Source organism: Piliocolobus tephrosceles, chromosome 1 (genome assembly GCF_002776525.5).
Source record: "Piliocolobus tephrosceles isolate RC106 chromosome 1, ASM277652v3, whole genome shotgun sequence".
NCBI lineage: Eukaryota > Metazoa > Chordata > Mammalia > Primates > Cercopithecidae > Piliocolobus > Piliocolobus tephrosceles.
Window position 1 is genome coordinate 20,404,607 of NC_045434.1, and position 15,401 is coordinate 20,420,007.

A 15,401-nucleotide genomic window follows, 5' to 3' on the forward strand; every position below is an offset into this window, starting at 1 on the left:
ATATTATTTAAACTTAATGTTGTATTTATACACTTAATTCATTTTTATTAGCTACCAAGATATTTAACATAAAATAATTAGAATCTCAAGATTAAAGCCAAAATGGTCACAATTTTAATTAAACCATCTCATAGGGAATTAGGCTGCATAATGAGAGGCAGCCTGGTGCAGTGGTGAGAGTCTCCTGGAGTCGGGGGACTGGAAGCACTGCCATCCACTCACAGATCTTTGGGAAAGTCTCTCGCTTTAGCCAACACCATGGACTTAATTGGTCAAAAGAGAGAAACTTAATTTTGATGAGTTCCACTTTTTAACATGATAGAATTCCTTTGTTTTTATTTTTTTGAGACAGAATCTCGCTTCATTGCCCAGGCTGGAGTGCAGTGGTGTGATCTTGGCTCACTGCAACCTCTGCCTCTCGGATTCAAGTGATTCTTCACCTCAGCCTCCCAGTAGCTGGGATTATAGGCACACACCATCATGCCCTGGCTGATTTTTGTATTTTTAGTTGAGATGGGGTTTCACCACATTGGCCAAACTGGTCTCAAACTCCTGAACTCAGGTGATCTGCCCACCTCGGCCTCCCAAAGTGCTGGGATTACAGGCGTGAGCCACCACACCGGGCCTCCTTTGTTTTCTCTCTAAAGGAAATCTTACATAGATTCCTAATATAGAAAAGAGAGTAAAATTAGCCTCTGCCTACTCCTTATTCCCTACAGCAGCCAGCCCCGTTGCTGGTCCCCCTGCCCACTAAAGCCCCAAGGTACCATAGAACACAGAAACAGAAAATACTGTGAAAACTTGCCTAGGGGATCTCAATGTTTCTTTCCAGCCATAAAATTCTATGATTCTGATTCTAATATGTCCCTATCCTACATTTCAAAGTCGAGTGCTCCTTTTGTATTTTATTCAAGGATTTCTTTTAAAAGCATCCATGGAGCTGGTTTTAGTAAAAAGAAGAAAAGAAAAGAAGGACTCTTTTGCCACCTGAATTGAATGTCTCTCATGTCCCATCCCTCCTTTCTCATCTCATTTCCATTCGTCAACCAGTTCTAGTTGGAATTTGATCCCAAACTTATTTGGAGCTATCATTCATTATGATGGTTTCGACTTAGACATCTAACTGACAAAAGTCCTTCATCTACTGTTTACTTAGCTTTTGCTTCCCAACTTCAGGTTTCCATCTTTGCTGAACAGCCTGGTAATTTTTTTTTTTTTTTTTTGAGATGAAGTCTTGCTCTTGTCATCCAGGCTGGAGTACAATGGCGCGATCTCGGCTCACTGCCACCTCCCGCTCCCGGGTTCGAGTGATTCTCCCGCCTCAGCCTCCAGAATAACTGGGACTACAGGCACCCAGCACCACACCCGGCTGATTTTCTTTTTTTTTTTTTTGTGAGACAGAGTCTTACTCTGTCGCCCAGACTGGAGTGCAGTGGCACAATCTCGGCTCACTGCAAGCTCCGCCTCCTGGGTTCACGCCATTCTCCTGCCTCAGCCTCCAAAGTAGCTGGGACTACAGGTGCCTACCACTTCACAGGGCTATTTTTTTTTTTTTTTTTTTTTTTTTGTATTTTTAGTAGAGATGGGATTTCGCCATGTTAGCCAGGATGGTCTCGATCTCCTGACCTCATGATCCGCCCCCCCCACCGGACTCGGCCTCCGAAAGTGCTGGGATTACAGGTGTGAACCACTGCACCCCGCCTTAACTTTTGTATTTTTAATACAGACGGGGTTTTGCCATGTTGGCCAGCTGGTCTCAAACTCCTGACCTCGAGTGATCTGCCCACCTTGGTCTCCTGAAGTGCTGGGACTACAGGAGTAAGCCACCAGGCTGGGCCAGCCTGGTAATTCTTGAGTGACTCATACCCTGGTTCCTATAGACAACTAACCAAAGCTACAGGGCCAGGGAAACTTGCTAATTTCTTTTCTATTCCCTAGAATGCTGGGCCTGGCTAAGAGCTTATGTTGGCATTACATGTTGAGGAATAATCAATTGTCAGTTAAATTTACTGTGAATAAATGAGATATGTAAAAAGTCCTTGGCATCATGCTTCACTTGTAATAGATAATAAATGTTAGCTCTGCCTTTCCCTCCTTTCCCTTGCTTCTCTTCCCTTTGGGCCTATCCAGGACAACTATATCCTCAGATAAGACCTATAGGATGTCAGTCAAGGAGTTAGGTGGCTATAATTCCTTTTAAGACTGCCTTTACCCACTAACTAAATTCATCTGATAACCTCTGTAAAACCTTTTTTTTTTTTTTTTTAAAGCAAGGTGAGATATACCTATTGCGGGCATTTATGTAAAAAAATAAAAATAAAAAAAGACTTCTCAAATGGTTAAATATACTAAACAAGTTTCCTTCTTAGGTATCACTTTCTCTACTTTTTAAAAGTGATAATTTCTTCTTTAGTTCATTTAAAGGAGGGAACATTCTTAGTATCAAATAACAAAATTGTATCCCATTATAAACTTTTATTTCAATTGCTTTTAACAATCTGCAAATTTGTCTATTGGGACTACTTAACCACTGTGCTCAATTGCCCAAATATGGATTTAGAAAAGGAAAGAATGGGGTACTGAGATACATACATTAAAATATTCTCACAACTACATTCAGCATTTAAATACTAAAATTGTTGGTAGAAAACCATGGCTGGGTTTTAAAATCCCCAATTCTATAATGGAGCAAATTCACAGTGAGCAGGATGTTGTACTGACCCAGACAATGCTATTCAGTGATTAGGAAAAAGTGCCTGTTTTTCTGAGAGGTTCTACCCCATGCCAGGGAACTAGACATGGCAAGTAAAGATTGGACTGAATTTCAACTCCCACTTACTCAATTGCGGACACTCTTGTGCAGGCTTTTAGATAAGGCTGGTCTGATTAATAATCTGTAACTGTTCTAAAGGAGGAGATGAGGTGAGAACAGTCTGAAGCCTTACTGGTTTAATCTTTCCTACTGTGTCCAAGTCTGCAGGTCTCATCTACCCCTTCAAGACATTTCAGGCATCCTAGTCTGTCAGGCAGTTTTTCCAGTTGCTGTCACTTGATCTCAACTTTCATACTTTTCAATGAGTTTCACTGGGTTCTATCCTTTGAGTCTTCTCAGGCTCTTCCTCTTGGACCATCCGTTGTTATTAAAAACATCTGTAGATAGTTGTATATTTGTTTTAATTTTGCATGAAAATATTAAAATTATCAGTTTTGTTTTGCAGGTAATATGTACAATTCCAGAAAAATCAGAAAATGTGTATCATAAACAAAGATAAGTCACCCATAATATTATTAATAAGAAATAACATCACTGGATCAATTCTCAGCTTTTGCATACACCCTTCTCAACCTTTTTATATTTATATTAGAGTATAGGATTCATCATATTTATATATTTTCCCAAATAAATATTTGCCCCCCACCTCCTTTTTTTTTTTAATTCGGCTTCACCTCAAAAGGTTTCCTCTGAGATAAAAAGTAAACTCAGGTTAGTTTTTTTTGTTTTGTTTTGTTTTTTAAATACATGGAATGTTATAAAAAATGATCTATTCTTCTTCACAAGTTGTTTCAGCAAATTTTACTGTATTTTCAAACCTGCAATCTGTAATTCAAACATATATCCACTATGCTGAATCCAAAATATGGTTCCTGCTTTAAGAACATGGTACAGCAGTCCCTCCGACTTCATGAAATAAAATCTGTTCTTCCAAGGCTAGAGTGGATCCATGGGCTAGGGGTACAAATAGGGACGTATACCTCACACATACAAATAAAAGTAGGACCCCTGCTATTTTTCCTTCAGGTGTATTTTGGCTATAGGTGCACCCATTGATTTTCATTTGACGTCAGCTGGATCAATACTCAGCTTTTGCCTGCATCATATTAATTGAGTCTTATGCTTAGAATCCTACAATTCCAACAGCTGCTTCAGTAAAAATTTGGGAAGCACTGATTTGAAGCCTGAAAAGTAAGAAATTGCATTTGCATTACATTGCATTATTGAATTGATTTCATTTCTAGCAGTTTATGTTTTAATAATTGCCTATGTCCACTATGCTCTCGTTACTTGTAGCTTAAAGAAATTAGTACCAGGAATGTGTATCTGTTGCATCACTGCAGTGCCTTTGGAAATAACCTCAGAATGCTTTATTATAGGGACTTTATCTTCCAGCTGTAATGTGGTTTTCTTGGTTTAACCTTACACTAAATAAATAAATAAATTGCAAGAAAAATAAAAAATAAAAAACATTTCAGAGATCATGAATTTTTCATTGTGCTCCAATAATTCTTCTGAAAACCTAATGCCAAATAAAAAATAACTATTTGTGCATACTTATGTACACACACACACACATACACACACATGCACACACACACTTACAATATGTTTTCCCAAAGAAGAATTAAAGACAAAAAGAGAGAGGGGGTAGAGGAGAAAGGAGATATAGAGAAAAATGTACCATGGTGATAATTTAAGGTTACAATAATTTTTTATTATTGAAAATTGGTTCCTTAGGACATAAAATTACATTAGACAAATATATTTTGTCAACTGTGGAAAGACTGAGGAAACACAATTCACAGATGCTCTTTACAAAACAAAGATATTTTCCTTCTTCTGTAGCTTGGGTTTGGTGCAACTGCTAATAGCTTACATAAAGGCACTTGGGATGCAGTTTTAGCCTGTAGTGTTCTGAAATCCCCTTGAAAAAACTCCTTACCAGTTTATTTATATTTATTTGTTTTTCTAAGGATATGTTCTGGATGCTGGCAAATTGATCTGCTTCTTAAGATTCATGTTAGTGCTTTGCTGATGGCCTCTAATACCCAGTTTAAATACACAATAGTCAGAAGGTTTGAACACACCATGTTAATCCAGCATCAGAGATCTCTGCTTGACTGTTTATTAAAATAAAATTGTACCTGTTATGAACTGGAAAGGGGCACACAGTTGCTGTTAACTGCTTTACCAAATTGATTCTGACTCACTCGTTTCAAAATGAAAATTGAAATGCTTTAGCCGTTTTTCTTTCTTTCTTTTTTTTTTTTTTGGTGGGGAATTTGCTTTACTTAGCACTAAGTGGGTATCATTTCTTGTGATTACAGAAAAATGCATCATAACTTTTGATTACGCTGCTATTAAGGATGCATGGTAGCAATTGCTAGCACTCGTAAAGTACTGCTAGTGGGTTCTGTGTAACTCATTTTTATTTGGAACTGAGTGGAGAAGGAGAGTATGGATGAAGTCCATACTTCAAATCTTGACTTGCATAATGAACTAATTCACCTGGAAACACAAGGGACTGGGAGAGAACAGTTTTTGTCAATAGATTTTCTTCCCATTTTAACCTTGGCCTGCCACTTACGCCTCTGCGCCTCTCCCAAAGTCAGCCCATCAGCCATTCCTACATTTTTTTATTCCTTTAGTAAAAATGTACAGAGGCATACTATGTATAAATGTTAGCTAGATATGATGGTGTCAAAATGAAGGAATATCCCTGTTCTGTAGTTCACAATGCAAGAAAAGAGATACCTACATAATTTATATATCACATAAATTAAAAGTAAATTGGATTAACGGTGGAAAAGATGACCAGAGCCTGAATTTCTGAAAAATTAGCTTCTGTCCTCTCATTAGATTATAAATATCATGAAGGCAGGGATCATGCCTATCTTGTTTCCTTCGGTGTCTTGATCATACAAAGTAGAATACAGTAAGCACTTGATAATTAGCCATTCAATTAATGAACGACACATAGCAGTGTGCTTGTCCCAGCTTACACTTTCCTGCAAGAGCCAGTTACGCATCTCTCTTCTCGACTCTGTTCTCCATGATGCAATGTTGGTAGCTTGAAATTGGTCATGGTTGGAGTACTTACACCACAGCAGTTGGATAACATGACAAATCAATGCTTTTCCCCCAATGGCTGATTGTTAAACATTTACCAAAATAGACGGGAAAAAGAGAGAGGGAGAAAGAAAGAAAGAGAATATGAGAGAGACACTTACATATTTGCTCTTACAAATGAGACTTTTGCTACAATACCTGTGTAACCATCTCGTGAGCTAGGCTGCCAGCCACAAAGCCTCCTTTTGCTTTGGCTAGAGGCAAGCTAAAATATTTCATTTGCCCTAGATCTACAGTGGGAGAAAGTAGAGTCCATACAGTTTTTCCAGAGGAAGAGTAAGTCTGACAGTATTTCTCTATTCTGTGCTTGCCTATCATGTGTACCTAATGTCTTTCCAGGGGAAGCCTCGAGCTACTTCTAGCCATAACAGTGTGAGAGAATAAAACATAAGGGATCCAGCCTTCTAGGGGCTGAGGGTTGGAACATGTCAAGCTATCACTTTGAGTTCTTGAACTTCAGCATTGTAGCCTAATAAAAATTCTTTGTCCTAAATCCTGATGTAACCGTGGTAAGAAGTTGAAAAGGGTAGGGAAAGAAAAGAAAGCAGGCATTCTGGGCAGAGAATAGGGTGTGAGCAAAAGCACAGAAGTGGAAAGAGTTTGGTTTTCGGTTGGCAATAGAGACCACGAGAGGCTTCTGATTATTTTGGTAAAATAACTGTTGGTGGTATGTAAGATGGTTTGGGCAGGTACAAAGAGACTGAAGGCAAGGTGGCCAGTGTCCTATTCAGGCCAGAGGTACCAAGGGTTTGAATTAGGACAATGGCAGTGGAATTGCAAAGGAACAATGTATTCAAGAGTTAAAAGCTTATTTGAAAACATATTCAGTATAGTAGGTGAAGGAGACTAGAGAGTGACACCAGTTTTTAAAACTAGTTTCGTAGGATAATAGTTTTCCTACCAACAAAACCACAGTAAAAGTAGAAAATCTTAAGATGAACTTCAGGGCAGATACTGCAGCCAGCATCTGTTTAAACCCTTTTTTCTATTTCCTTTGTCATTATGATAGCTAAAATCTCATCTTCCCAGATTTCCTTGCCATGTGATAGAGTGGTCATATGATAGAGATGGTCATGTCCAGACAGGGTACTGGACAATGAAACATAAATAGAAGTCTGTTGTGATTTCTGGATAAACCATTTGTTTTCCTGATAGAGAAGCTACTTCTTCAGTCTTTTGTCCTTAAAACTGCTCCTGCCCGGAAAGCAGAAATGGTGGTTAGAACTATAGTTAGCATACTGGGATCATGAAGGAAAGGCCGAAAGTATTTAGAGACTTCAGCCTTGGTGTCTTTGGCTCACTAAATTAAAGTCAGCACTGTCTACCTATGGATTTCTTGTTGCTGAAAAATTAAATAAACAACAACAGCAACAACAAACAAAAAAGCACAGCACTTTGTATGTTATGCTCAGTTTCTTTTTACTTAGAATTGAATGCAATGTTGTAATTAATAGAGTTGGTAACTATGGTGAATTTGGACTTAGACATGTTAAATTTGAGAGTAATCACAGAATATCCGGGGAGAAAGTGTCAGCAAAGATTTTAAAATTGTAATCTAGCTGCACATATAAATTACCCAAAAAGAAAAAAAAATGCTTGTACTTACCCCTGGCTAATTAAATCTGAATCTCTAGGGGTGAAGCCCAAGTGACTCTGATGTTTAGGCAGGGTTGAGAATCACCGGTCTTGAGCAGGCAGCTCCTGAGATGTGGATAAAGACATTTTTCTAATAGTTGGAGCTGGGGAATGAATAAAATCTCTGATGAAGAAGATAGAAAAAGGAGCAAAGGATAATCTTGAATAAATTGGAAATAAAACTCGAAGGGAAAGAGGAGTGGTGGAGGACTAAATGTGTCATTCAGGAGGAAGCAGTAATATTAATAAAATTGTGCTGCATACTGAGCATTTCGCATGTAAGTTAATTACCTCCCCCAGTGTTCCACAAAAATCAGGAGATTGATCCAGGTTTGTCTGACTATATAAAGTCTTTCTTGCCTCACAATTGACTTCCTACTCAATAGATCCAGTATGATTTTTAAAAGTCCATATCCTTTTAAACTTTTTGTGCAATATGTGATACTCTTGGCCATTTCGCATCTTCATTTCTTAAAATTCTTATTCTTTGGCTTTTATTATTCAACAGAAGACTAGTTAGGTTTTCTTATAAATATAACTAAGATTTAGTCAGCATAATCATGTGTCAGGCACAGTTCTAAGCATGTTGTAAGTATTTACTCATGTAATCCTAACAACAGCCATAACAGCAGCCCTATGAGGCAGGTACTGTAGCTTTTTTTTTTTTTTTTTTTCCAGGGAAACAAACGCACAGGCCAAAGTCACACAGCTGGTAAGTCGCTGAGCTAGTATCAAACCAGGCAATGTCTGTGTTCTTAACTATTCATCTGTGTAGCATGATGCTTAAATATATATGCTTTGAAGTCAAGTGGGCCTGGATTACAAGTCTAATGAATTTATTAGCTGTGTGACCTGAGATGAGTCATTTAACCTCTCATGGGTGGGGATGTGTGATGGTAGAGAAGGAAGTTGAGAGTCCTTGCTTTGATATCTCTATTTCCACAGAGAATTGGCAGGTAAAATCACTAGACAGAAGTACTGGGATGGGAAGCTTGAGGACTGTTGGAAATAGTTCTTGAAGGAAATGGAAGAGGTTGCTATCCAGGGACATACTGACAATTCTTGAGGTACCATAGGGAAAGGCAGGCTGAGATCAGAAACCAAGAAGCTGTGGCACCAATAGGAGAGACTATGTGGTTTTCTCCAGTAGAGCTTGAAGGTTTAGGTTTAGGATCGGAATAGGTAAATAGTGGAATTGATTTAGAGTTGGCTGATTGAGCACAGAGGAAACACAAGAGGTAAGTTGATTGAGGTTGTTAACAAGAGAGAGGTTAATGATGTAATTTGTGTTTTATGGGCTTGATAAGTAAAGAACTGAAATCGAGAAGAGATAAATTTTGGAGAAAATTGGGATCAAGAAAATGGGTGAACAACAGACATTATTCAAGTCAGGGAGCAGTAGTAGAATTAGAAGATTAGTAGGTAGTGACTGATGCAAGCATAAATGCTGAGACCCTTTAAATTAATAGTCTACAAAGTAGAGCAGTTCCCTGTGGATTGAGGTCCAGGGTGTGGCCATTAGTGTGAATTATTCCAGGGGAGTTAAAAACAACTGGAATTGAAGAGGGAGGGAATTGAGAAAAAGTTGACGGATGACTCTCTTTACAGGGAAACTGAAGCCATCCATGGTGGGCATAATATCTGGATTAGAGCAGTTGACTGAACCAAATACAAAACCTTCAGTCAAGATGACTAGAATGTACGCAGGTGACAATGGGGAGAGGGAAAAGGAAACTCGCTAGATGCTTTAAGGGTCTACAGAGAAGATATTTACACAAGAGCAGGAAAAAAATGTCTAGAAAAGAGGACATCTTGGAATTCTGAAACATAAGGGAGGGAAAGCATGAGAAGGAGAAAATACAGAAGACTTTGAAATGTGAAGGAGCTAAGTTAGACTTCTTGTCAAAGGGATTTTAGAGGTAGAAGGACATGAGGGATCACCTAATTCAAACTTCTTGTTTCAAATGATAAAGAGTGAGAGGGGCAAGCTGTTCTCAAATTTACACCACTAGTTAGCAGAACCTGGGATTATTCATTCACTGGTTATTCATTATTGATTCATCAAATATTTACTGAGCAACTAGTGTCAAGCTTTAAGGATACCAACATGAATAAATCTCATTACCTGTTCTCAAGGAACTTATAGCATGGTGGAGAGAGGTAGACAAAGTCCAAAAAGTATTACAATGTAATGATATAAAGGCTAGGAGAGGACCTTACAAAGGATGCTTTGGAAGTTTGAAAATGAGCCTCATGCCTAGAGGGAAGCAGCAAGCCGAGTTGGTTGATTGTGGTATGGGTCCAGGTGGAATTGGAGCAATATAGCTAGCACAGGCTAAATTTGAGCAAATTAGACAAAGATGCTTTCTCTTTCAGGCCAATGTGGCACCTAGCCAGGGCATAGAGTGCAGTAAATTGACCCTAAGCTGGATTTTCTCTAGTTCTTTCCTACTTTTCCTCAACCTTCTCAAATGTAAGTGGCAGTTCTGGGTAGAGGTAGGTAGAATGCCTGTTACCAGGGAAGACTTCGCAAAGGAGGTGGATTTGAACCATTCTTTGCTTTCAAGTTCAAAGCTCCATTTGACTTCTGATAGCTGAATAAGCTAAACATCTTCTGCTCCACAAAGGAGGAAGCAGAGCCATCTACTTAGAGGGACGGCCTTGAGTAGTGTAGAACAATTAGAGAATTGATAACTGTGGAAAACACTAGAAACCCTTCCCTCAAAGTCTTAAAACAGAAGAACCAGGGACAGAAGATACTGTTATTAAATTTACATCAGAAGCAATTTTTAGTCTTTCAGTTCATCAAGCTGTGGTAGTCTATGATGCTCCTTGACATCCTAAAGAAAGGATGATAGGGCAATAATTTGGAGATGCTGTTGATCATAAATGGTAAAGTGCTTTGGACCTAAAGAAGAATTGAAATCACCAAATCTCTCTTCCTGGCTATGCAGGCATGGCCACAGAGCAGTTTTTCTTAAAGAAAGAGGATATAATGTAATGAGAGAAATTAGAGGAAAAGTGTTAACTGGCCAAAGCAAGACAATATTAGAAGCAAACTATTAGTGAGAATAGATGTAGTAATGTGGTAAAACCTTTAAATCTCAGCAGCTTAAAATATCAAAGGCTGATTTCTCTTGTTGCTATATGTTGCCCGTTGGCTGGGGCTTCTACTTCACATCGTAACCTGGTCAGAGATGCAGACTAAAGAAACCATATAATCTCCAGAACTACTGGTTGCTAAGGCAAAGGGAGAGAGAGAATGTGCAGTGTGTTGCACTGGGAATAGAATGTGTCTGTCCTCAAGTAGCACATGTCACTTCTGCTCAATTTTATTGGTCAAAGCAAGTCAGATGCCATGTTCAACTTCATGGAAGTAAGGAGGTATAATGCTGCTGTGTGCTGGTGAGGAGTAGAATTAAAGTGTTTGTTATATAGAATTAAGACTATCAGACTTCTTACAGCATCTTTAATGCTCTTTCTCCCTTCATCAACATACTCTATAAACTTCTACCATAGTAATCTTCCTAACACATAGAATTCCTCTACCTAAAATCTTTCAGAGATCCTCTTTACTTTATGAATTACGCCCTGAATCTTTAGCTTCACACTGCAGGTTTCTTACCATCTATTCCTAGGAAAATCTGGGATGTTGACCGTCACTCTCTACTCACCATTCACCTATACTCTACTCTCTCTCTATCATTTAGGTTTTCATTCATTTTTCAAAAGTAAGCCCCGCAAAACAAAGGGGTTTTCAGTTCTTCCCTTCAACATCAGGATCTTGTCAGTGCTTTTCAAAGCACGCTTTACATAATAGAAGTTTATATCCATGCCTCTTTCCCATTGTATAGGAAGTACTTTGAGGACAGAAACAGTATCTTGTCATTATATGGTTCTCTTTGTCAAGCTTTGAGCACAGTGCTTGATGTACAGTGGGTATTCCGTTCATTGAAGGACTTATGTTGTCTTTCTTGATTTGGTCTGGATGAACCTTAGTCTACTGTCTTCTTCTTCATGCCTTGTGTGTAGCCCCCAGGGGTGTTCATGGTCAAAGTAGAGGTATCCTGTTGGTGCTCACTATTAATGTTCTGAGTCAGATGTTTGATATTGGAAACTGAAATGTTTTTAACTGTTATTAAAAATGGTGCTTTTAAAAATAAATAGAGAATATAATTGGTTGGAAAGTCATGAGGAAAGGAGGAATAAGAAATAGAGGCTATAATACTCCTTTCTAAGAAAATCAGAATGATAACTACCATCAGACTAATTTTCATAGATAATTGCACTTTAAATTTTGTTTTCCTCACTAGACTCTGGATATTTAGAGAGAACGAAGCACATTGAGTCATCTTTATATAAAGTACATACACCATGGTGCTCAATACAAATGAGTTTCTTTTCTATTTCTGTTAAATCTTGGCTTCTCCCTGGTTATGTATGTAGGTTGTGGTCATATGGGACTAAGTCAGAATGTTCATTTTATAAAATTAGCCATGTCAGAGACCTAAGCAACTATTTACCTTTTCTTATCTTATTGGTGAAGAAACTGAGATCCAGAGAGAAGAAGAAACATTTTCCTTTCAAGTATGCTATGTGAATATACACAGATTTCATTAACCTTTTTCCTTCCCAAACTTCTAAAATGCAAAATGATAATGACCACTAATAACTGGATTCATTAGTCGGATCAGATTAATCACTTTTGTGAGTTTATTGAGTAGATGTTAAGTGTCAGCTACCTTGCAGATTGCTGGAAATTGAAAGAAAAAGGATACAAATTCCTTTATATAATTGCTCTGAGTTTAGTTTAACAATGTGTAAGGTTCCCTGCTGGGTGCTGAGTGGGAGGCTATTCACCACCCTACTGTTCCATAGAGATGTTTTAGAGGCAATTATACAGTCATATTGGTAAAGTGTATTTTAGTTAAATTAATTTGTATGGGGGTTTATTTATTGAATTTTCTAGTTGGTGGTTTAATAATTTCAAGATAAATTAGTTTTTTAAAATTAACAATAGGACATGATGATAAACTGTATAATGAGACTGGGCATTCGTTTTAAGCATACTTTCAAAACAAAATGGACTTACCATAGGGAACATTCAAAAACCAAATACTTTTGACTGATAATCTCTGCTTTTCTGAATTGAAAGCCTACGTTTGGGAGTGTAACACTCTGTTAGTGAGTTTCTGGACAGAAGCAGCAGTAGCAGAAATAACAACAATAATAACATCAACAAGTCCTCACAATTTTTTTTTTTAATCTTAAAAGAGTTCTATATGAATCTATGTGTTTTTTAATTGGGAAAAGAGGAAGAGCTATATGATAATCAGCATATTCATTTAGAATCAGGGAAGGGCAGAAGGACTAGAAAAGCACTCAAAGAAATATCATCTTAGCACTGATCTCAATCATAGATAAAATCCAAATGTGATTCTAAGGGTTTCGTTTCACAGACAGCAAAGGGGAGCTCCTGCAAAGGGAGAGAGATGTTGAAGGTGAAAATGAGGTGGTGGAACTACTCGGGAAATTAAAACTGTAATAAGGCACCAGTGGGTTGTGTTTCTGTCCCTTTGCAATAACCAAACATGAACAAAAGGGTCAGAGGGCAAAGGTTGAAGTTCAGCTTAGAAAATGAGGGTTGTCATGGGGCTTAGGCTGTGCATATGGCAGGTGGAACCAGGCTGACAAATTAGACAGCTCTGGACAACCTTCACGGTTGAAAATAGGGACTCTTCAGTTTGCTACAGAAGAGAGGGTATAGCATTTGTAGGAAAGAGGAACGGCACCATTTCACAAAGGTTTTAATACGAGCAACATGCTAGCTCTGCTTGGAAGAGATGGGAACAGAGAAAGAATCAGGAAAGTGGGTGTTTGGTATGAGATTGAAAGTGCAAAAGGCAAAAATGAAAATAAAGAGGAAAAGAATGAGAGAGAGAGAGAAAAAAAGAGTATGTGAAGGTAGAGATAAAAATGATGTGAATGAGAGCCAATGTGAGCAAGATAGGCTGTGAGAGGAGAAATAAATGGAGAGAGCCAGCAAAAATGTGTTCGGAGGAGGAGAGCACTAGACAAAGATTAGAGATAAGGAGAGAGGGTCAGAGGAAAGAAGATTGGAGAAAGACAAAAAAAAAAAAAAAAAAAATTCAGGCCTGTTTCAGAATATACAATTCCTGAGGGGCTGCTAAGAGCTATCTCCTGTCAGCTGGTGCCAGGACATGCTGCGAGTAGTGGAGGGAGAGTCAGAAGCCAGGAGTGAGCACTGGGTTTAGGCACACAGGTAGCTCTGGTTGATTGAGCTGAGCTCTTGTAATGACAGAGGAAGAACTGCCTCCTTTTCATATACATCATATGCTAAAACCAGAAGATTACTCTTTATTTTTTACTTACAGGCTACCTTTGTTTCATGTGCTCTCAAAAGTCATTAAAATGCTTGTAGCAAAGCTTCAGTGTTGCTATGTGCACTGGTCATAATATTCAAGCCAAGGGGTTATTATAAGGGAGGGAGATAACAGGTTTTCCCAAGTGGAGATTTAAGTAATACCTAACAGTGTGGGCCATCTGGTGAATTCTATGGAAAACAAATTGCCTTTCATAAGCATTTTTACTATCTCCATGCCATGCTAATTTCAGTGGACAAACTATTCCTTAAGGGATTTTGCACAGACAAAGAATAGAGGGCAGCTTCTCGGTCCTTTCCTTTGCTTCTCAAGGCTCCAGAAATGTCTTTGTTTTCCAGCTTGTCAGATCCACAGTGGTCAGATCATTTGCTCTCTTTAAGAGTCCAGGTGACATCCACTATAGTCTTAAAAGTATTGATTGAGCACCTACTATGTGATCCAATAATGTTAGATGCTATGAGAAGGCATAGAATTATAAGAAATAGTCTTACAGACTGTGTCAGTGAGTATAAATTTACACCTTTGAATGTACTATATTTTCATAAGGGCTTGGCATATACACAGATGTATGCATTTTTCAAAATCAAATACAAATATACAGTTAGGATTTTGCATTTCACTGTATTTAAATTTTGCTTCAAAGGAAAAAAACTATAAACAAATATTGAAGTTATTTACTGCCATGCATACTGAAATATTAAGGGTGAAGGGTACTGATATCTGCAATTTACATTAAAATGCATCCAAAAGCAAATGGGCTGATGAATGGAGAAAGGAATGAATCAATGAATAAATATGTGATAAAACAGGAGCAGTAAAACATTCAAATCCAGGTGGTGGGTACATAGGTGTTCACTGTAAAATTCAACTTGAAATGCTTAATTTGATTCCTGAACTAATGAGTAAAGAATTAAAAGCCATTGATGTGGCATTAATTCTAGGAGTTAAGAAAAGAAAGTGGTGGGGTAAGAAATGGAGAAAGAGATGTGGACTGAAAGAAGACAATAAAGGATAGCTCTATTAGTTATCTATTGCTGCACAAGAAATTAAAGCATATTGGCTTAAAACAGCACACATTTACTAATCTCATCATTTCCATGTCAGGAATCCAGAAATGCTTAACTGGGTAGTTCTGGCCTAGAGTCTTTCCTGAGGTTGCAGTCAGGATGTGTTCAGGTAGTTTAGTCATCTGAAGCCTTCCCTGGGGCTATAGGATCTGCTTCCAAAATGGTTCACTCACATGGCTTTTGGCAGGAAGCCTCAGTTCCTCACTACATGGGTCTCTCTATTTGCTGCTTGAGTGTCCCCACCACATGGCAGCTGGCTTTCCCCAGAGTTAGTGATCCAAGACAAGGAGCAAGAAGGAGATGCCATGCCTTCTATAAGCTAGTCACACACCATCACTGTTGCCATATTCTATTTGTTATATGTAACTCACTAAGTTCTGCCTATGCTTA